The following is a 23,005-nucleotide window of genomic DNA, read 5'->3' as shown; positions in this document are numbered from 1 at the left end:
CCTACCTCAGGAAGCAGGCAGCCAGGCTCACACGTGATAGAGAGAAGTAATGCCAGCAATTCTTTAATAGCCCTAGATTGTATTCTATGCCTTCATTTTCCCCACCTTGGTCGAAGGAAGAGCAAAGGGGACTTTCCACTTCTACATGAAGCTCCCAAGCAGCCCAAAAGACACATGAGTGAGACCAATCTGTATAGATCAATCATTTCTATGTGATAATGAAAAAAACCCTATGATTTTAATAAAAGTAATTGCTTAATATTTTTATTAGCTGTGCTCTCATTTCACAGGAATTGTAAGACCTGCCAGGATCTGAGTCATCAATATGATTTAAACTGTGTTGAAATCCTAAGTTGCTTAATAAAATCAACCAACAGAGATATTAGTATATTTTATTTTTTTTTAATTTAAGAACTTTTAAAATAATAACAAATAGCTGTGTGGGAGTGGATATGTAAAAGTCTTTGAGATTGAGACATGTTTGCAGCCTATAAATATGAACAATTGACTATATACGTTTAAATAAAATATGGATTCTTGTACATATGTGGAGACAACCTTCTATATGCGTTATTACAAAAGGAAGTAAAACATTTGGCTGAACACAAATGTGTTTGTGCTACAGTGTTTCGCAACACAAAAGGCAATATATAGGTATTTACTCAGTTCCTTTGTTCTTCAATTGCTCCCTTTAATGACAGAGTGTGGTAAAGTCCCTACCTTTCCTTTCTACATAAACAGCATTTCTGAATTACTTGCCAGACAGAGCTAGCCATCAGTGACTCGGCAGCATACAAGAAATACATACAAAGGGAAGCAAAGTACGGCAATTCTCAAGCCAACTCTAACGCTGTCTGGTGCTGTAGAAATTTCAGTTTACTCACACAGACAGATCCCAGCATGCAGTGCGGCACTGCAGGCTCAACTAAGGTAGCAGATTGGCAACAGATCTGTGGCAACAAACAAGAAGGACAACCATTCGCAGAGGTTCCAAAGAAAACATCACACAACCTATAAAGAGATAGAAGCATCGGTAGTAGGGTATGTATCTCTAAGATCAGTTCCTACAGGCTCCTGATTTGAAAGCAAAAGGAAAAAGAAACCTCTCAAATGCAAGAATAAAAATAGAAAAAGAAGTTGGCACCAGAAGGAAACAGAATTAAGAATATACTCTCATGAGAGAGAAAAGCAAGAAGGAAAATAATAACAGGGAAGAAGAAAGGGAAACACAGAAATGGGAAGAGGGAAGGGAAGAATGAAAAAGGAGAGAAAGAAACAGGTAGTAAAGAATCCCTAAGCATTGAAGCAACAATAAAATATGAAATTAAGCTTCTGACATGGCAGAATAGGAGTAGTATTCAACAAGCTTAGAATCTAATGAAAAACTAAAGCAAAAATTAACGCATGCGCAGCATAGCTTAAAATACTTGTCATTAACGTTGAGACACCTGCTGACTTCTTCCTGTTCTATGTGGATTAAATAAATTGGTCATCTCTTAATCTCTCTTTGCTCAGACCCACCTTTTTTTTTTTTTTCTTTTTTAGTTCTCTGGCATCTGTGTCCTTTATGCTATTTATTTTTCTAGACAGTTGCCCACAATACTTTGGATAAATTAATGTCATGACCTTGCTATGGCTATCAGACATAAAATGTTGACTATTTTAATAATTGAACATGTGCTTACAGCAACTGCCTACTGATATCCCAGCTCTGTGGACTCCACATGAACACTGCACTCCTAGCTCTGTGAATCAGAAACAACAAATGCAAATACAACTTTTTTTTCCCCTAATCCATGCTATCTCTCTATTACATAGAAAGATATACACACACACAGGCCTTAACTTTACAGAAGGCATAACAATGTTAACTGAGGAATTTAGAAAATCAAGAGGAATAAATATTCGCAAAAAATTCATACTTAGAACTGAATGGCCATGCATTTAAAATATTTATATCCAGATAGAGGTTAGCTAGATCCGAGTGCACAGGCGTCTGATAGGACTTCCGTTAAGGCCAATGGGAATGCAGACTTGATTAAATCAATATTTATTTGAAAGAAGATGTTGCAATCAATTAGTCCAATTACCACTGTCATATATACAGGTTTAAGGTCTCTTCTAATTCTTAACATCTTATCATCAATACAAAACCATCCCTAAATCAGAGTTTATACTTTGACTATGGCTAAAATATTTACAAAGTAAAATTTTGATGCTGTTTTACACTTAATTTAAGTAGTATAATGCAAGTATTGCCTTGCTAGATCAACTATTTTTGTGATTTTGGAGATTTGTTCTGTTAACTTTCTAAAAAATAAGAAAGATAGATATGAATTTAATGTCAAAAAATATTTTCAGTTAAAGGAAGTAATAACTGACTACTCTGAAATACTTTAATACAACCTGTCTTCTACCTGACTACTAAGGCAGGAATCTTTTATTTCTTATAAACGCCATTTGAAATCAGTGCTAAGAAGGGGATCATATTTAAATTATTTAGTGAGATTTGGAGTAAGAAGGATAGAAGACAAAAGACAAAAAATCAACTACAGTTCAAATTTTGACTCAAAATTCATGGATGTGCAGAATTTATTGTTTATTACTTGCATTTTTTCTGTTTTACTTAACCTGCATTCTCCAATAAGCTGTGACCAGCCACGTGTAGCTATTTAAATTTAAATTAAAGTGAAAATTCATTTTTTTTTCTGTTGCCCTAGCCATGTTTCAAATGTGTAGAAGGGCACATGGTGGTGGATACCATTTTGAACAGTCTGGATATAAAACATTTCCAACCCTGCAGAAAGTTTTATAGGAGACTGTTGACTTAAATTTTCCTTGTGAAAAGTTTTATAGCATAATTGATTATTGGATCTCAATATTTTCTTTCAAGTCTCTTTTAAGAGAATGAAACTATGTTGATTTATTTGAAGATCTAAAATAAAGAGAATTTCTTTTGACTGAAGAGTATCTATTATTTTTATTTACTAATAGTCTGGAAATATGCATGATTACTTAAGGAAAAAGGGTATATAGATACTAACTTTGAAATAGTTGATAACAATACTATCAGAAGACACAAAAAAACTACTCAAGCTAAAGTCTCCGAATAAATATGAGGTGTTTATTTGTCTAACTTTTCCAGAAATGACAGTCATTCTCTTTTTAGAGCCAAACAACACATATTACATATTTCTGCTTTCAATAAAGAAGTGATGTAATAGTAGTGTGAGTAGCAAAAATTCAAAAAAAAAATCTTTTCTAAAAATCCAGTTAAAATAAGGAGCAATCAGCAGTTAGGAGCATACAAAACTGTTTTTTTTTTTTTTTTAGGAGACAAGGAAGAGTAATTAAAGGACAAGGGAGACAAAAATCAGATTCTTGTGGACTAGGATGAACTGGTTGGGAATTTTCTTTTTTTCTGTTTTTGTTTTTCAGATGGAAAGTTGCTCTGTCGCCCAGGCTGGAGTGCAATGGCACGATCTGGCTCACTGCAACCTCAGCTTCCCGGGTTCAAGTGATTCTCCTGCCTCAGCCTCCTGAGTAGCTGGGATTACAGGAGCATGCCACCATGACTGTCTAATTTTTGTATTTTTAGTTGAGATGTGGGTTTCACCATGTTGGCCAGGCTGGTCTCGAACTCCTGACCTTGTGGTCTGCCCACCTCGTCCTCCCAAAGTGCTGGGATTACAGGCATGAGCCACCACTCCCAGCCCTGGTTAGGAATTTTCTGCAGAATTAACTGAGAAAAAATCCCAGATGATATGAGTGTGTTTGTGAGTGTGTGTGTGTGTGTGTGTGTGTACCTTGGTATGACAATTTTGATTTACAAATCAGATTCTAGAACTAATAATTATTTTAAGCCAAATTAAATAATGTAAAATGTAAATTTATATGAGTTATTACTTTAAAAGGTTCACGATGAAAGAGATCATTGGTTTTTAACAAGGAAAAAAAAACTTGACCTATATTTTCTTTCAAGATTTTAGTATTTGGACAAGAAAATGACTCAGTGTTAAATTCAGGCACTTTATGACCAGGATGCAATAGGTTTGCCAACCTGAAATTACCTTCTTTCTCTTTCTTTTGATATATGTAAGTGTAGAATATCACAACTACCATGGAAAAACAAATAATCAGAGATTTCTCCTCCTTTTAGGAATGATCCTGGCATGTAAAAATCTAATGTTCATTCTTGCATTTAGTAATACAAAAAAATTGTAATTCATTGTAGCAATCTCTTTTTCATGGCTTCCCTTCCCTGTTTTCTTTCCTCTTGCCCTCTCCCCTCTTCTGCTCTCCGGAAGTGTACAACCTACTTTCCAGTCTAGTCTGTTAGTCACCAGTATCCACAAGGGGACCTCATTCAAAGCACACTACAGAGATGACACTGAGATGAGGGAACAGAGCAAGAAGAGGAACTTGAGGAAGGTCTTGAGTTAAAAGTGATGTGAACTTTGTTGTGCAACCACACATAGGAACAACTAGGTCTTGAGGATGCTGGTGGAGTGTTTCTCTTTCAGGGAAAAGGCAGGGAATGATAATAAGGGGCAATTTGGAGACCACAAAAATTATACCCTAACAAATTATATACAAATCTGAGGCCAGGCACGGTGGCTAACTCCTGTAATCCCAGCACTTTGGGAGGCAGAGGCAGGTGGATCACCTGAGGTAAGGAGCTCAAGACCAGCCTGGCCAACATGGTGAAAACCCATCCTACTAAAAATATAAAAATTAGCCGAGCATGTTGGTGCACACCTGTAGTTACAGCTACTCTAGAGGCTGAGGCAGGAGAATTGCTTGAACTCAGGAGGCAGATGCTGCAGTGAGCCGAGATCACGCCACCCTGGGTAACAGAGCGAGATTCTGTCTCAAAAAAATAAATAAATAAAATATATATATATATATATATATACACACACAAATCTGGAAGAGTATTTTTCAATAGTTCTCCATATTGTACATACTAATAAGTAATGTTTCTGCTGGGTTGATGTGCTTCCTAACAGGTGAGAGAGAAAATAATTAATCCTGGCTTTTTAAGAATGAATATAAGTGAGAAGCCTTCAAATGACTTCAGAATCACTGTTGTATTTAGACTGTGAATATTATGGTACAGGATCAATAAAAATTTATGTTTTAAGTAACGTAACTATAGAAAAGTACTATTTTCCATATGGTAGGCTATGTACAACACCATGAAACGAAGTGAGAAAGTAGAAAAATAACTGATCTAAGAGTGAGAAAAACTGGTTCTAGTGCCAATTCTGTAATTAATAATGTCTATCATCTTGGATAAGTCATTTAACTCTTGGAACCTAAGTTCTCTTATTTTTAAAATGAGGAGAGAGGACTAGGTTATCTCCAAAGCCCAATTTAGCCCTAAAATCCTGTGCAATGGAAGGACAGTACAATTGGAAACACATCCTGGTAATTACTATCTGCTATTTAGATATCTGTTGACATAATTATCTAATTTAACCCTCATAATAACTGTCCAGTAACATTTATCCCCAGTAAAGCTAATAACATAGCCTCTTCCTATATCCCTGTGGTGTCTCACCTAGTAGCTGAATTTCAAAAATGTGTATGATCTCAGGCCAGGCGTGGTGGCTCATTCCTGTAATTGCAGCACTTTGGGAGGCTGAGGCAGGTCAATCACCTGAGGTCAGGAGTTCGAGACCAGCCTGACCAATATGGTGAAACCCCATCTCTACTAAAAATACAAAAATTAGCTGGGCGTTGTGGTGTGCGCCTGTAGTCCCAGATATTCAGGAGGCTGAAACAGGAGAATTGCTTGAGCCCGGGAGGCAGACGTTGCACCGAGCCGAGATCAGGCCACTGCACTCTAGCCTGGGCAACAGAGTGAGACTCCATCTCAAAAAAAAAAAAAAAAAAAAATTGTATCATTTCACATTAGCTGCATAATATGGCAACTTCAAAATGTTATACTAGATCTTTTATGTAGATTACTTTATTCCCACTGAAATTTTTAATTATTTGAAATATACTACATAAAATATTTTCATTTTATAACTAGATAGTAATTTTCTAAGATTTAAAAATGTGTAAACACAGTTATGGCATAGGCACTGGGGAGAAAACCTCATAATTTCACTGGATGACTGCAAAAATTAGCCTATGTGGATTAAAAAAACATTTTAGGATTCATTGATCTAATAGACACACTGTAGCTTTAATAAGGCATTTAAAATTTGTCAGGATAAGATATATAGTTTATAAAACCTCCTTAAGTGGATTTCTGAAATTTGGAATACAAAGGAAACCAGAAAAACAGGTGAATCATAGGTTAAAAATTCTCTATCAACTTGCAAAAACTTTAAAAACATCTTTTTTGGTTTCAAAAAATATTCATTTTTCAAGTGCTCCTTAATTGAAGGGGAATAAAGTTATTAATGGATTGGTATTATACTGACTGTGCATAATCATTTTTATTCTAGATTTTTAGAGTTTTCTTTCATGTAAAAAATATGCTAATTTTGTAGGGTTCTTTTCATAGGAAAAGAAAATGCTTTATCTACTAATTATGACAGTTAGCAGGAGCACAAAATATAGAGTAAATTATTTTAAATTAAAAATTGCTCTCTCTTTATAGATACTTTTTTCTTTTCTAAGTTTTTCATATTAATTTATACACTTTCTTTTCAAGATTGAATTTCACTTTGCTATCTCTATGCTCAGTAATAGAAATTGCTCTCACTTTTAGAAGTATAAGTAATGTGAGATGAGTTTAACTTAAAAAAAAAAAAACATGTTATTCTATGAAGGATGCCACTATAGCATATTCTCAAACTCTATTACTTAGGTCTTCAATCTTGGTTAAAGAAGCTTCCATTAAATGGAGTTAGTGGAAAATGCTTCTAAGCATTATAAACATCATTTAAATATTTCTGAACAATGAAGTTTCAAGTGTATTCTGAATTCTCATGCTTTGTTCTATCTTTTCCAATCAATTGTATTGATTTTGTTAAGGGTTAGAAGGTATACTTTCATTGATCAAGAAAATAGCGTAACATAGCAAAACTGACTTTCAATTCAAGACAGATCAATCCCACCTTTGTCTCCTATTAGATACATTATGCTTATTTATTCTGCATCTTTAAATTCCATAATATATAGCTGCTTAAGAAAGGAAATAGCAAAGAATTGTCTATTTTCTTGGAAAATATAACACATTCCTGGGTGTTCCCCACACTGAACTGCTACTGAACTTAGGAGACCTTGTGACACCTAGTCAAGTGCTTGGCCTCAGTCTCAAGTTCACTGAAGAATGTGGGCCCTTTTCAGGAGTTTAGAAAGCATTAAAGAAAAAAATAAACTTCCAAAAAATATTGAAATCATTTAGCAAATCAGTGTTTGAGAAAATAATGATGAAGACATATCATCGTAGCTATCTGTTCCAGAGCCACCGCTCACTTTTTTAATGCCACAGTGGAACTGGGTGAGCTGTAAACAATTCATTGGTTCTGACAGCTTATAACTTAGGAAACAGAATGATCCAAGTTAAGTTACCTTAAAAAAATAATGCAATAGAACAAACAAAAAACTCCTCACACAAGATAGTGTTAGTATATTAGTCTTTTTGGGGAGGTATTTTGTTAGGCTCTGTATACCAAAGCTCCAAGAGTTAGCATTTTGACTTTTACTAGCCTGGAAAGTTATATGCTGATTAACGCTCTTCCAAGCTCTCCATACAAAACTTTACTTTTATAACAAAGAAAACATTCACAAATTCAAAAGCCTAATAGCCTAAGTGGCCCACAGGCATGTTAATTTTTTACAGTAATGTTTGACTATATTTCTTTATACAGCAATTTAATTAATGTATTTTCTCTTATGTGACACTAGCCATAACTCACTGAGGAAAAGGGTTAAGTTAGAACTTATGTTCAGATACTTTGCTATTATAAAGTATTGAGTTTAAGAGAAAATGTATTCCCATTCCCGTGCCTGACAAAGACATGTTTTAAAGTACACATTAAACAAAAGAAAACTGCTTTTCAATTACTAAATGCAGTGCTCAGTAGGACAGAAAACGTACTGCTTCTCTTAAATGCTAGACCTTTAAAACATTTGCTGGATGACAGCACTATAAAAAAATACAGTTTCTTTAGTAAAGAATTAAAGCTGAATATGCAACATTTCTTAGAAGCATTGAATAAGTCTATTTGTCCAGCTTACTTTGCAAAGACTGCGTAGAAAACAGCACCATAAACACTTTCAGTCCCCACACAAGGGCTAAACAAAGAGTCCTCTTTCCAGCCATCTAATCGGGTAATTTATTTTTTCAACCATCACATAAATCGAAACACAGCTGTAACCAATGACTTGCAGATCCAGTTCCCAGCCAGCTGGAATCAGTTCTGCTGAAACAGCAAGATTTTTACATTGTTCACTTCTGTACATCTGGAGAAATCATTGAGGTTCAAAGGTGACCAGAAAAGCTCTTTAAATAAATTCAACTGACAGTGAAGATTTGCCTAAGGATCTACAAACTCTACATTCACTTCTACAAAATGTTCATGTCATGAAATTAATGCTTATAAAGGCTATTTGCATCCCAGTCAATATAGACTTTATGAGTTGCTAACTGAATTAAGCACTTAAATGCCAATTTCTTTCAAAAAGCTTACATAGGTTTCCTCGAAACTTTTTCCTAGGAGTTGTTGCTATTTAAAGACGGTTCTATTAAAATACTACATTACAGGCAGAAAATCAACCATAAGAACCTGTAACAAAACCAGATACTAGAAAGGTACCTACTCATATCTCAAGTTCAATCGTTTTTAGCTAACATAATCCTTTATTTAGATAAAATGAATAGAAATATTATCTGAAAGAAAGCAGAGCTGGAATACCTCCATCCAGCTAGGCTGGCAAATCCCTCAAAGGAGCCAGAGTCCTGGGAGAAACAAATGTGGGTTAGGAATGTTCCATAAGCAGTCTTGCAGGGAAGTGATTCTGGCACAAGAAGGAGAGAAACCCACGAGCACCAACAACTTTTGCTCTGCCTTAGAAGCACAGAGCTGTACATAGGGCAAAAGCTAAGACTCCCCAGAGCAAAACCAGAGGCAGTCAATCTTTGATGTAAACAGCCCTACATAATAATTGCATAAACTTAGAATAAATAAAAATCTAGAAGAATAAGTGTATTATTGGCATTTATATTATGCACAATATATCAATTCCAATGCATCATTTTCTTCACAAAAGCCATCAAAAAGATACCTATTTGTGAAATAAATATATACGTCTGACAAACTTCTCAAGTCAGTTTTTATTGTGGTTAGAAAAACAATGTACAAGCGAATCACAAATGCATTTTACTTTCTTTAGTTAAATCAATATACAGGGAACAAGTTATTTTCATTAACCATCTTTTTTCAAATGTGTGGGCATTTCAATTATGGTGGATCAATAATCAGTAACTTCCTTAGGCATTGTGCCTTGAAAAAGATTGAACCAATAAATAGTGATAATGTATAGTTCTCAGTTCATGCTGAATGACAGATGGTGATCACATAGTGAGTAGCAATTCACAATTAGATATTAAATTCATATAAAGATGTTTAAGTTCATGCACTTGTTAAATGTGACTGATTTTTATGTGTCAATCACTGTGTACACAGGCTATAGAAACATGGTCTGGAACAGTTAGAAATGTGATTTAATAAATAATAAAGTATTCAATATTCGAGGATTACCTTTAAGACTTTCAAGGTAATGAAAAATTACACCTACCCAAAAGGCAGGCGATCTGCATTCTTGCCCACCACTGGTTATTAACTCACTGTAGGATGTGGAGGAAGGGGATCTAGAGAGGCACACAACCTCTCTAGATCTCCCGTAGAATAAAGGTCTCATGTTGTTTCCAGCTGGCTGGAATATGCATATTTTTGCAAGGAATTTTTAAAATCCTGATATACATCTGCCAATACTATTGCTTCTGAAATGTAAAATGCCAAATTTTCTCCCTTAAAAGATGTCATTACTTTCTGAGTAAACACCATTTAAAAAAATCTCTCCTTTTTAAGATATGAACCAAGCAATCCAGAAGTAACTAGAGTCTACTAACTTATATAGTTGATTAGTGCAGGGAAAGTTAAATTTATAGGGAAAATTTGTGAATGAACATTGCTAAACTTTATGAATATATCATTTAAAAGTAAGCAGCCAGTTAAACATATCATTGTTTTAAAACTGGACTAAAATTAAACATCTCCCATACTCTGTTCTCTACTGTGATATTAAGGTATTCTTCATAAGTAAATTCACATGACTGAGTTTTCAGTTTATAAACATTTTAATGATTTTAATTCACACATATTCCAGAATTCTGTGGTCCTGTGATGTATAGTTATTCAAATATACAATGTTTCTAAAGCATCTGTAACATATGACAATTTACATATATTATATATGTACAATGTACATATATTATATATGTACATTGTACATATATTATATATGTACAATGTACATATATTAATATAAGTGAAGATTTACTATATTTGTAAGAGTAAAAATATCCAAGAATTTTTATTATTTATGATAGAATGTCAACTGAACCAATAGCAGTAGAAACTGTCACACAAATACTTGTTCAGAAAAAAACATAACAATTCAGCTAAAAGAAAAAAAACGGGGGCGGTGGGGGGTAAACCTTATTAGAAAACAACTTGTTTTAGGTGTTTCCCAAAAGATGATATCTTGAAATATGCCCAGCTAACATGTAAATTTCAAAAGTTAGTTTCTTACTTAAACTTATTATTATCAAAGTTTGATCTAATATTTTTTACCCAGTTTCTTTTTTCATAATTCCTCTAGACTGTAAATTACAAAATAAATATTTAGTATGTGATCCATACAACATATGCTATGAAAACGCTATAGAAAAATGCTCTATGTGTCACTATGAGCTTGCTAAACTAAAAATGGGTGCCGGGCTTTATTCTTTTACAAGAACTAAAAATAGGTTTCTCATATAGATTTGAGCTGGTAGACTGAAGGAGAAAGTTCTAACATAGGTGAATATTCCATGTCTATTTGCGAACATATTTTACTCTTATTACTTAGTACATTGATATTAGCTTAACTCTTTTTAAAGAGTAGAGAAACATGGCATTTTATTAATATTGCAAGTTTTTTGTTAGTCATATATATAAAATATTGTGATAATAATAGTTTTAATTTCTTAGAGCTAGGTGTTAAAGAGTCACAACATACATTTTTAAAGTATGTATTGAAATATAATTGCCATTAAACTAGCTCTAAAATTATGTTTGATTACTATTTAGTAAGGGCTTTTTAATCCTAATAATGGTTTGGTAATGATTAAGGCAGCTTTCATTTATATTAGTTATTTGTTTATATGCCTATTTTGTTTGTAATAGCACATAAGTCTCCTTGGAAAATGGTAGAATTTTAGATATTTAAAAGTAGTTTGGTGGAAAGTAATGAAAATGTATATTCAGAGAAGGGCGAAAAGTTTAGTCTTTTTGGATAAAGTATAACATGATGAGAATATTGGAAGGTAGAATTGGAGAGAACCATGGAGTGAAACAGGGAAGGAGCTCATAGACAAAATCAGATTCTTAACATGCATTCTAGAATCTTCCACAATCAAACAATACTTCCAAATTAAGACTTAATAGGAATTAATTTGTCTCTTTATTATTTAAAGAAAAATATGTAATATTTAAACAAGTTCTTCTCCATTTCTGAAGAAGGAGAATTGGAGCTTATACTGACTTGCAAAATTCTCACGAATTGTTTAAGTTCACCATTGTATACAAACAGAAATAAAGATTTTTCAAAGTCTACAATGACCTTGATCACTTTAAAATTGGATGGTTTTCTTTGCCAACCAAACTCTGGCAAGTCCAGCCACTTTTTTTTTGAGACGGAGTCTAGCTCCGTCTCCAGGCTGGAGTGCAGTGGCACTATCTCAGCTCACTGCAAGCTCCGCCTCCCGGGTTCTGCCTCAGCCTCCCGAGTAGCTGGGATTACAGGCACCAGCCACCATGCCCAGCTAATTTTTGCATTTTTAGTAGAGACGGGGTTTCACCATGTTGGCCAGGATGGTCTCGATCTCCTGACCTGGTTATCCACCCACCTCGGTCTCCCAAAGTGCCGGGATTACAGGCGTGAGCCACTGCGCCCGGCCAGTCCAGCCCCACCTTTTTTTTTTTTTTTTTTAATCAAGTTGGATCTTTGTTTTTTTGTTTTGTTTTGTTTTGTTTTGTTTTTTGAATCGGAGTCTCTCTGTCGCCCAGACTGAAATGCAGTGGCTAGAACTCGGCTTACTGCGATCTCCGCCTACCGGGTTCGAGTGACTTCCTGCCTCAGCCTCCCAGTAGCTGGGATTACATGCGCCTGCCACCACGCCCAGCTAATTTTTGTATTTTTAGTAGAGGCAGGGTTTCACCATGTTGGCCAGGCTTGTCTCAAAGTCCTGAACTCCCGTGATCTGCCCGCCTTGGCCTCCCAAAGTGCTGTGATTACAGGCGTGAGCCACTGCGCCCAGCCTATCAAGTTGGATCTTGGTGATATTCATTCAATATGAAGTACCAAGTGAAAATGATCAGGATATTTAAAAATCCTAAGATTATAGTTAAGCATTTTGAGTGTATGATTGGGTTATTGATTACACTGACTCCTTGTCAGTAGGTAGATATCACTAGCCATTTTAGAATGTTTTACAAGAGGGTTTAGCCAAAGTCTTTGTCAAAAAGGAACACGCCATTAATTTGGGTGTAAATTTTTTGGGAGAAAATTACGTGCGTGTGTGTGTGTGTGTGTTTGTGTCTGTGTGTGTGCCTGTGTGAGAGACAGACACACACACATAGACAGAGAGAGAAAGAGAGACAGAGAGAGAGACACATACATACACACAGAATTTTGTAGTTTAAATCTTTCAAGTCGCAGACTTGAAACTCTAAGAGGGCACGGAGATTCCTGTAAAAGTGGTTCAAAGAGGAGCTTTTCTTGTCTTTGGAGGCCTAATTAATATTATGTGGCAATAGGTGAAGCTATTAAAAATTTTTGTTTTAATTACACTAAAATTAGAAACTCTTTCAAGATCAGCTGACACTCATGTTCAGGCCAAGTTTTGGCCTATCCTTTCCCCCAGTCTTACCATCCTCATGGTTAATCAGTTTTAAAGAACTACAATTTCTTCCTTTCTAAAGAGAGAATTCTAAGACATTATATTTGAAAACTCTTGAGTTTATTTTCTTTCCAGAGGATCCATAAGTCTTCCAAATCGACCATGTAAATCAATTCACTTATCTCTCCCTCTCTTGAACTAGTAAAATTTCCCAAAATGTTACAGATACTGTTTTAAGCAAGCCAGGATAGAGCTTGTAAATTACCTAATATGCTTTGTTCATGAACTAGCCCAGATGGAAAGATTATATCCACATAATTGTACCCATTAGCTTTCTATCTGTGCAATAAATTAAAATGAAATGTGAGGGGGGAGTGATTCTGTGTCAAGTATACCAATACTTTCAGCCTTTTAGAACCAACTTTATGTATGTGAAAATTCAATATGTAAAAATTTAAAAAATCATATTCAAATGGGCACTTCAAATAGCACATCTGTGTCAAGAAGGGTTACACGAGGTTATTTCTAGAGCTTTCAGTCACTTGAATTTAATTTGACGTATATTTTATAAATATCCACTGAGCGCAAGTTACCAAGTTGCTAAAAGAATTACAAAAATGAAGGGAGAAATAGCTTCTGTCTTCAAGAAGTTTAATATATGGTAGAGAGTCAGATATAGAAATTATGATCTATGGAAAGTGTGAAGCATTCTATCAAATACAAAGTGCTATAAAAACACAGGAGAAAAAGACAGTAAATACTGAGTGCTTTATAGAAGGCTTCCAGCAGGAAGCTCCACTAGACTTAAACCTTGAAGGAAAAGGACTGTTCAACAGGAAAATCTAGAAGAGGGAGAAAAGACATAGTCTGTGGGCTGAGCAGGAGGAAAGGCTCAGGGTGGGAATTCACACAGTTTGGGGGAAATGACTAGAACTGCAAAAATGCTGGCTTATACAAGGAATGTTACTAGGAAAAATGGCCAGGCAGTTGGATTGGGGGTTTGGTCAGACAGGGTGTTTGGTGTACTAAGAAGTAATACTTTGGGCATAAATGACCGACTAAAATCTTTTTGAGTAAAAGTTTTAGATTAGCATAAGACACACAACAACAATGCTAACAATTACTATGTACTTAATACCAAATCCATACCTAGCTCGGTGCTAGTACATTTAATGCCATTTTATCATCCACTGGGTAAACAGTATAATTATTAGCAATTTGTTGACAAGAAATCTGAGCTTCAAAGAAGTAATGTACCCAATGTGGTACCATTAGTAAGTGGCCAGAATTTGACTGTGGCCTATCTGATTCCATTCATTCCTTTCTTAAGTCTTCATTCAGATTACCTCTCAAAATTAAATTGGTCTCTCTGCAAGCACAGTGTTAAATCTCAGTACACCATAGGATAAGTAGTCTGTGTCAGGTCAGGGAGGATTCTACAAAGAAACTAACAGTGCGCACAGATTCCAGGAGTTTCTTTATATTTGGAACATTTTGCAAGTGACAGAGGACGCAAATATAGGTTTTTCTGATCCCAAAGCTCATGTTCTTCCTTTTATGTTACTATTGGACTAATCAATATTTTAAGTAGCTGTGAAAAATTTCATCGCAGGAATGTATTTGTTTAACAAATTCGCAAATGTTGAGAATCTCTAAGGCTTCAAATTTGGGAACATGGCCAGGCACAGTGGCTCACGCCCATAATCCCAGCACTTTGGGAGGCCGAGGCGGGTGGATCATGAGGTCAGGAGATCGAGACCATCCTGGCTAACATGGTGAAACACCGTCTCTACTAAAAATACAAAAAATTAGCCGGGTGTGGTGGCACGATCCTGCAGTCTCAGCTACTTGGGAGGCTGAGGCAGGAGAATGGCTTGAACCCGGGAGTCAGAGGTTGCAGTGAGCCGAGATAGTGCCACTGCACTCCAACCCAGGCAAAGGAGTGAGACTCCGTCCCCCCCACCCCCCAAAAATATTGGGGATCAAATGTATAGTGTTAAAATGAATACTTTTTTCCATGTGTCTTTTTCCTCTATTTGAATTCTCTCCTTTGTATAACATTGTAGAAGTGAGAAGGTTATAATGATTTAAAGCAGCTGAATAACTTTGGCATAACTGAATAATTGATATCCTAGAGATATTTTCCATTTTTATTTGAATTCTATAATGTATCAAGCATAAAACCATAATATCTAATATGAATTCATTAAAGTCTTTGCTTGTCAGTTTCATTCATTCATTTTTCCATTGGCTCATTACTTAACTATTGTGTTGTCCATTCACTTCTTATCCGACTACACATTATATGACTGAAGATAAGATTAGACTTTTCATTATCTAGTAAGCCTGTGAGAGTAGTCACTGAATACCTTAATGTTCAAGAAAACTTAAGTCATTAAGAAGTTCAGGAACTTAAATATTCTATCCCATGTGGTAGTCTCAAGTTTCATGACAAAGTAGACCATTTAGTGATACATCATGATGTCATTTCCAGAGGAATAAAGTCAGTTCTTGGAAAAAAATTTATAACAAAACTTCCATGAGCGTTTTAGTTTTACCAGAATAAAATCTATCCGTTTGGAGGCTTCTTTTTGCATTCCTGTATCATTCATATTTCTAACTACTTTTTTAAACTTTTTGAAAATAATCACTTAGACTATAGAAAAGTAAGCATAAATGTATCACAGAAAAAGTATTTTTTAGGGGTCTAAATTAAATTTGAAAGCACATCACACTTCTAATTTGAGAATTTAATATGTAAAAGAGAGACAGATGAAAGAAAACAAAACTTAGAAACTGAGTTCTAATTTTGTCTCTGCCATGTTCATTGTGCAACTACAGACAGGATACTTAACACCTCAAGGCTTCGGTTTCTTCCTTTGAAAATGCATTACACTACCACAGTGGAATGGAACATCAATTTTGCAACTTTAAAACCATTGAAAACAAAAAGCGCCATACAAACATAAAATAACATTTCCTTGTAACAGATTGATTTGGAGTTATTTTCCCTGCTACTTTTAAAGTAAATTTTGTTAAATGGAGAAAAAAAAATCCCAATTCATGACTATTTCTTAAACTTGGCTTTATGTGTCTGGAATTCATTGACAGAGTTGTTGATTTTTGAAGATGTGAAATGCAGCAAAAACGAGGATAAAGTCTGAACTCCTATTGATTAAGGTACATAAGCTGTAGTGGGGTAAAAATAAATAAAGACAAGTAGTTAAGTTTTCAGGATCTGAAGGCACTGTTATTTTGAGTTGAAGAAGCAGATGAATACAGTTTCCAAACTATAACAATGCCATCTCAAGTTACATATCCCTTCCAAAAGAGTTCTAGATTTAAAGAAAACAATGACAAATATGAAATGCATTTTAGACTCCTTTGAAAAAGCAACTTTTATGATTATATTTTTAAAAAACTGCTTGCACATAGACCCTAAAAAAAAGAGTACACTTATGGGAAGGAGGAAGAGGCAAGTGAACAAGTCAGAAAAATCTAATATTTACAGGTCCTTTTACTGGTTTCTTCCATGCACCATGATGATTTTGTCCTGAGTAGCAGCAGCCGAGGACTTCTTGCATTCTCAAAAACCCCAACCAGTTTTAAAGGAATCTGACTTGTGAAAGCAGTAATTTATCCAAACCTCAGGCATCCAACTTCTACAACTGTAAAGTGAAAGTATACGCCCATATACCTTGGAAAAATTTGTTTAGTTTTTAATTTTTATGGGTACACAGTAGGTATATATATTTATGGATTACAGGAAATATTTTGACATAGGCATGCACTGTGTAATCACATCAGGGTAAACAGGGTATCCATCACATCAAGCATTTCTCCTTTGTATTTCTTTTGGATAATATTTATATCTTCTTTTCCCCTTTATTATTTAGAAAATACTCAATAAATAGTATGAGAAAATAGAAGGCATATTTCTATTTCTGACTACCCTTCATCCCCTGTTCAGGCAGCTTTGAGGGTATTTAAAAAGATTTTTATCAATATTCTAGACAACACTCGAAAGTAGGCCTCTATTAACTCAAAGAAAATTTCAAATATATATATCACGTTGTTTAGAAGTGAAAGTATTTTAGTAAAGCTTGTTTCTTGAAGAGAGGGAAAACATGTTGGTATTGCATGAATTAGAAGCATACATTACAACAACAAAGAGACAGCAGCAACAGAACAAAGTTGAGCTTGTTTAATAAAAACTGCTTACTCATTCATTCATTCTTTACAGTCAAAACCCTTCTCACAAAAAGGCTATCATGAACAAATCACGGAGGTGGAATTTCCAAACAAAGAGGTAGTATTTGACCTTCCTAATTTTTAGGATAGCTACCTAAACTGCAACTATGATTCATTAGGATCCACGTAATTTAGAGTTTTCACATACTTCAAATATGTCAGAAATGTTGTGTTCCTTTATTCGGAATGGTTTGCCTTGAAAAATACTGAGTTAAGAATTTAAAGAAACCCTAAAATTTCCTTAGAGATTTTGTACAAAACGTGTTAGAGACTATTTTTAAAAATATGAAGATAAGAAAGAAAAGTCACAGTCTATTCTTGAGGAGAAATAACAATGGAACATAATAATAATTTTAAAAGATGAAATTCCTAAGGGCTTCAGAACTTAACAACATGTGAGGTTCAAACATATTTCTATCACATTCCTCACTCTCCTGTTTCATGGCTTATATCCTCTTCCATTTAAGATTACCAGACAACCTCCATATCATCCACTACTCATCCACTGAGCAGATGTGTTGAGATAATGTGAAAACCATGCCTTCTGGTGTGCATTCTTAATCACTTAACGCAGCCTTGGATAACAGAAATCCTACTCCAGTTGGCCAGTTGAATGTACCTCTATTTCTACATTCAGGATGCTTTTTTGCTGCCATTCCTATCATTTCCATTGGCTTTTAATCACACTTTTAAGTAGTTAACTCATCAGACCTGGTAATTTTGTGACTGTCCTGTTTTCCTTTGAGACTTCAGTGATTACGTCAGAAAACATCTTATTCATTTTACTCAGTTGTCTTCATTTGAAGTTTAGGTGGGGGTAGTTTAGCTGGTGTTCTGTTTACATATGCTGATTCTATTTAACATAGTAATTTTTAGAAATGTGCTACACCTTGTTTTCAAGCAATAATGTACCTCTACTTCTTTCACCTTATATGTAAAAAATTCATTATATATTTTCTGATTGTGACTAGAACCAAGAAAACCTTTAAGTCCTCCCCAGGAGGAACAATGAAAGGGCTCTAAGGAAAGATAATTTAAATAAGAAAGAACTAGCTAGATTGGGTTCCATGTATGTAATAATAAGTTGGAGCTTTAGGTCACTCTAACCATGTTTCCAATAATGAAAGAAAATTCATATACCTTGAGATCTGGTTATTAGAGAACACGGCTTAGTTCTAGGTTAAGAGTATTGTAGAACAAGAAAACCATTGCCTATTAGCCTTATCTGAAATTAACAGTAATTTAAATTTTGAAAAATTATTAGGAGATGATTTACTAGTTTTAAAATTTTTATTGAAGGATGGATCTAATTTACATATGATTTAAATAATGTGTACATCCATGGAAAGCTAACATAACAGACTAATATTATAAGGCTCTCTCTTCCCTGGTGAAAATAACAAATGGAAAAGAAAATGCTGGAAATGATTAAAGATGCATGCATCAAGAGGAAGGACAGCTGCCCATAGTTCAAAAAGCATTGCTCTAGCTATGTTGGTATGAACTGTTGACTCAATCACTTGATGTAGACTCACTAATCAGCTTACCTGCCAAACACATCCTTGTTCTTCCTGCACGAGACTGGACTCACCTCTGCTACTACTAGGTAAAAGGTGCTCAGAGGCAGGTGGAATAATGATTAATTGTAATAAATACTGTAAGTAGAACTGAACAAAGCCTGAAATCTGAGCTTCAAAAAACTATTTGAATATCAGCATTCTAAGTAATCCAGTGAAACTGAATTTAATATAAACAAAGGTAATTACAGTGATAGACATTTGAAAAGAAAAATTCACGAAATAGATTAATTAATAAAGTGTGAAGAAAATATGTCCTTCTACTAGTGCATAATAACTTGACATTTTGTGTCTACACTGGCAAAGAGATGTGAATTTTGGCTGCTCCAAAATATATGACTATCACTGAGAAAAAGTGCCCAAAACAAGTTAAGCCACTCCCAAGATAAGCATTTCCTCTTTTTCAGAATGTGTATTAATGTAAAACAAATGCAAGAAACAGGAATATTATAATTATCAGCACATTAATTTTTTAAGATTTTCATATTCTAGTTATATGGATACGGTGATTCATAGCTATTCACAATTTAAAAGTTTTATTTAAATAAGTAGACATAATTAAAAGGAATATGCATTATTTAAAAAAAAGCAAGATTAATGCCGACAAAACAATTAAATAAACAACATGAGAGTAAGTCTTTCAAAAGAGACAGGTAACAAAGACTGTTTCATTTTGAAAACTTGTCATTTCCCTGCAAATAGATAATGAATATCAAAATGCCTATTCAAACCCTCACAATAAAATAAAATAACATTTTCCCCCCAAAGTCTATGACTCTTTCCTGAGCGGAAAATGTTTCACGTATAGGTATATTAATTATGGAATTCAAAGTAATTATTATATTAAAATACAAATAGTTCAATACAAATAGTAGTGTTCAAATACAAATAGTTTATTGTGCCAGTTTATTCTTGTGGCCCTCACTAACTCTTATATGTATATAAGCACAACTAATTCATCATAAGAAGCCCTTTCTTGTTGCTTTCTTGTATTAGTGTAGTTTTAGTTCAGCTTATTAGAGAGACTCAAGGAGAAAATGTACCTGTAATCAATTCTTCATCCCAAGATCCAGCAGAAAGAGAATATATACAGGCAACAGTTTTTGAGGCATTAAAAGTAGCAGCCCCAGGAGGGATAAACACAGACTAGGAAAGTTCACACTACATATTGTGAAGCGTTAATTAAAGAATGTTTATTTGGCACAAGAGACACCCCTTTTCTGTACATTCCATAAGATGGTGGTGTCATGTTTATATGGCTATGACACCTTGCAGCAATGCATTCTTCAAAACAATTTCTAAATGATTTTAATTACTTTTCTTCCAATACTATGCGGTATTCCCACACTAAATTCAATCTATGTTTTGGAACACTAGGTGCTGACAATGTATTTTCAAATACATTAGATATCTTTCTACAATACTGAAAAACAGATCTCATATGTAAACTGAGTTCATTGCAAAAGATTGCTATGCATGCACATGTGCACACGGGTCAACTGCCCAAGGGAAGAAGTGTAAAATTGAATATTTTCTTATGTGTAATACTTACTTTTCTTGGTTTTCAAGAAATACAAAGCCCGAAGCTTTCTTTTATCCAACTGAACAAGAAAATTAGCAAAGAAATTAATCTAAGTCAACTACAGAGGCAAGAGAACCACATAAACATATAAGGAAGATTTTTTTCCCCCAAGGAAAAACATTAGTGCTCACTGTTGAAAACATTACAATTAATCATTTTAAGTAAGAGCTCCTAGTATTGATGCACAAGGTTTGAGATTGTAACAGCCAGTGAGTAAATGAGAACATCAAAAATGTTAAGGTTTAAGTAGTCTCAGAGTAAATCCCTTAGAACATTGAAGACTGGGAAAATCTGAAAAAACATGGGAGTCTTGTATTAATCTTAATAGTTCAAGGTAAAACTTGATATTTTTAGTACACATTAAACTTGATTTAAGGATTATGGGATGAAAGTTGCTAGATTCCCACACACAAAAATACTTTTCTTTTAATTGACTATTTTACAATACAATCCATAATTTTCCACTTCTTAAATATTAACATTAGGTTTCACAACAGTAGTCAATCATTAGAGGAAGTAACTGGGTATCATGAATGCCTTTCAAATTTAAAAGATCTAGATTCTCTCTCTAAAGCTTTCCTTGAGAAAAAGAAAAATAACAAACCTGCTTTTAGGCAAGTGACAAAAGAATATTGTAAAGTTATAAACTCATAGTATTGAACATGGACAGAAACCTCAGAACCATCTAAAAGGAAACCCTAAAAATCTGCTCACCTATGTTCTATAAAAGAAATTTAAGAACCTAAAGCGATGATTAAGTAGGCTCTAGAATCAAATTAAAAATTGATCTATAATCAAATTAAAAACAAATCATTCCATTTGATGAAAAGTGTTAAGATTTTAAAAAATATACATTTTATGAATCTAGGCTACAAAATATATGGACATAGATATCATAGGCTGACAATGCAAGATGTAATTCACTACTCAAGTAACTCTTTACTAATTCTATTTAATATTCTATGCACCGTTCAACAGGCACAGTTTTAGGTTCATGTTGAAATAGTTATTATTATTTAGAATTTTATATTCACTTTTTAACTCTCAATCTTGAACATATACAATAACTCTTTTGATGTTTAAATTATAATATTTAGAATATTTAAAATGTTTTCCATATATTTATTTTCACACTTGTTCCCCAATTTATGTTTTGAAAAGCCATCACATTCCACACATAGCCCACAAGAGGAACTTTGGGATACAAAGTCAAGTAAAAATGGGTAAAGAATATGGCAAGTATGAGTGGTAAGGAGTAGGCACCATCTTTAGTGGCATAGACGGCACATATCGGACTAACAAGCCACATTGGTTTTAACATCAAAATCTTATTCAGAGTGTTACAGGTACACTCCCTCCTAACTCTTGATGTCTCTCCGCTGACCCACAGACATACATAGATAAATTGCCTTTGGAGATCTCGTTTTGTCATGTATTATATCTTCTATAGATTATTAGTAAAGGCAAGACACTTGAGTTAATTTATTCTTCCTGAGAATGATAAAACTCACAAATGCCTAGAATAAGTAGCTTTAGTATTAGGAAAACACCATCCAAGTAACATCCAGGAACTGACAATTTTTAATTGGCAGAATGGCATAAGGAAATATACACATTTTGGGGAAAGTATATTTCTAGATATTTTTACTTGATTTTTTTTCTTTATAGAGACAGGGGTCTTGCTATATTGCACTGGCTGGTCTCAAACTTCTAGCCTCAAGCGATCCTCCTGCCTTAGTCTCCCAAAGTGCAGGCATTACAGGTATGAGCCAGCATGCCCAGCCTGTTTGTAGCTTTTGATCCCATAAAACTAACTTATTTTACTAAACCTATCTCATAAGAAGAATGGACTAGAATTTAATGCCTTAAGAATCAGAGTCAATTAAGTATAAAATTCACTTTTAATAGAAAATGACATAATAGGCAATGATAAAAACCATTTATCCTAAAATATTTTATTTAAACATTTACATAAAGTTTTCTAAGCAAGATGGAAATATATCCAGAGTTTGTTCTGTGGCAAACACATACTTCCATACCTCCTATATCTATAATTAGAAGAGATGGATTGTTAAAGCAAGATTATGACCTCAAGTTAATATGCAATCAAAATGAAAAGTAAATGTTACATTTGGTTCCTCCTAGAACATGAAGCTGAAAGATAAAGATTTTTTTCAAACAAAAAGCAGTATGCCTATCTGATGAAACTGTGATCAATATATCTTACCACAGGTGCTAATACATAAGGACAATGTAAGAAAAAAAAAAACCACAAGATTTATAATGAAATCATAGTAAACAGATAATTAGATTTCACTACAATTAACTTGCTTTATTACAGTAGAAATTTTAGTTATGTGAGGCTCATTTTTTAAGCAAAACACAGCTGATATTGATAAAATGTGAAAGAATTGGGAGCAAGTCACTTACATATACATGAAGTTCTGGAGAGATATCCACAGATAT

At 34.2% G+C, this 23,005-nt stretch overlaps 1 long non-coding RNA gene across 8 annotated transcripts in view; it reads right to left on the bottom strand.

Moving 5' to 3' along the window:
* The window catches only part of LOC106634210 (uncharacterized), a 240,570-nt gene that overhangs the window by 63,784 nt on the left and 153,781 nt on the right, over positions 1 to 23,005 (bottom strand). Inside the window, exon 4 of one of the 8 annotated variants that reach the window (XR_010111143.1) lies at positions 6 to 23,005. The exons of the other annotated variants lie outside the window; for them this stretch is intronic. This is a non-coding gene — a long non-coding RNA (uncharacterized LOC106634210). The remainder of the gene's footprint in view (positions 1 to 5) is intronic. 8 annotated transcript variants of the gene reach the window in all.

The sequence above is a fragment of the Pan paniscus genome, chromosome 22 (assembly GCF_029289425.2).
Source record: "Pan paniscus chromosome 22, NHGRI_mPanPan1-v2.0_pri, whole genome shotgun sequence".
Taxonomy (NCBI): Eukaryota; Metazoa; Chordata; class Mammalia; order Primates; family Hominidae; genus Pan; species Pan paniscus.
This window is presented reverse-complemented; position numbering and strand designations above follow the sequence as displayed.